The following is a 1,799-nucleotide window of genomic DNA, read 5'->3' on the forward strand; positions in this document are numbered from 1 at the left end:
CACACACACACACACACATACAAAAAAAAATCCTTTACATGCTAAATTAAGCACTGATTTTCCTTGGCAGTTAAAATTCAGGTCACTAGTGGAAGAACAGTGTGTGTGTGTGTGTGTGAGAGAGAGAGAGAAACAGTCTCTAATGAGATCTCCTGTGCAGCATCCGTGGTCTGTATCACATGCTGCCTTCGTCCTTCTCCTCCTGCTGCTTTCATCTGTGGCTGCCGCTCTCTTGACATCAGCAGATAAGATCCATACAGCTTTGAAAACAAGATGTCCGCTGTCAAATCATTTGGCTTTTACACTGTCCCTTAGATAGACGTACAGGAAAGGAAAGAAAAACACACAGAAATACAAACCCACCAGAAAGCAGGTATATTATGTTTATTAACTACTTACATCACTTTAAAGCATGAACTCTATGTGCTTTCTCTGCTCTACTCTGTGTAACTGGTTTTCACCACATCCATCCATTAGCTACTGCTTAACCTCTAGAGGGCAGATCCCAGCAGACACCGGGTGAGAGGCGGGTTACAGCCTGGATAGGTCACCGGTTTATCACGGGGCTGACACTTAGAGACAGACTACAGCCTACTCCTGCAGGCAGTTCAGAGTCACAGGTCAACCTAACCTGCATGTCTCCAGACTGTGGGAGGAAGCCTACGCAAATTTTACATGTTCTCTCTGTGCCCTAAACTGAATCGCACTTTCAAAATTAGGAAGACTACAGCACCTGGATATTTATCAAGTTATTTTAGTCTCATTTGTGACAGTCATAATTACAGAACAGGAGGTAGTTTAACAAATGTCATTCCTGTTCAATTTAGAAATGCTGTTGGTAAAAATATTATTTTATACAGTGCTGCAGTTGTCTGGACCTGTTCCCCAGGTTGTTCAAAATGACAGCCAACTGAGAGGAGGTTTCAACTAATGATCAAGGACGAGTTGATGATCTGGTGATTATGAGTGTGTATTTGTGTTTGTATCTTGTCCTTGTCTGTCTATCTATCTATCTATCTATCTATCTATCTATCTATCTATCTATCTATCTATCTATCTATCTATCTATCTATCTATCTATCTATCTATCTATCTATCTTACATTGTAACTCCACAAGGTGATGGAAACAGTAACATAATGAAAGAACTAAACAAGTAGGTGAGCTCTTTATTTTGACATTGCTGCAGGTAAGACTTGCCCTTGTTGGGCCAATAATAGTGCGTTTCAGTCTTATTGCCTCACTCTGTGCCTCCCTGACACCGAGGGGAATCTGACTAAATGATCAAGTAGATCTGCAGACTGCTTAACCTGCTTTACTGCAGTTTCTATTTGTTTCCAGCCTCCTGCTCACAAACATAAATCATTCCTATTTCCAGTCAGTTCAAACAGAACTGTCATACACAGCAGACCTATCAGCGTGAGGCAACAATGCTGAAATAAAGTGGAAATAAAAAATGTAAAAAAAAAAAAAAAAGGTTTTCATAGTGTTATGAAGTGAGAAATAATGTGTCTTCTATAAAATGTTAAGGAAAAACAAAAATGATCATATAGATGTTTTAACAACTGTTTTGTTGCTATTGTTTAGATTTTTTGTCACAAAACCTGTAAATTAACTTTCAAAACTTAAATTAACTCCCTCTTACGTCTGTGTGTGTGTCTCTCCCTCTTTCACACACACCCACATTTAACGCCTCTAATGAAAATGCCCATCTGTTTGTTTTTGCTAATTACACCACATTTGGCTTTTCAGAACATTAACACAGCATGAAGCCAACATATTTTTTAGAGCACAAAACTC

Source organism: Monopterus albus, unplaced genomic scaffold (assembly GCF_001952655.1).
Source record: "Monopterus albus unplaced genomic scaffold, M_albus_1.0 scaffold172.1, whole genome shotgun sequence".
NCBI lineage: Eukaryota > Metazoa > Chordata > Actinopteri > Synbranchiformes > Synbranchidae > Monopterus > Monopterus albus.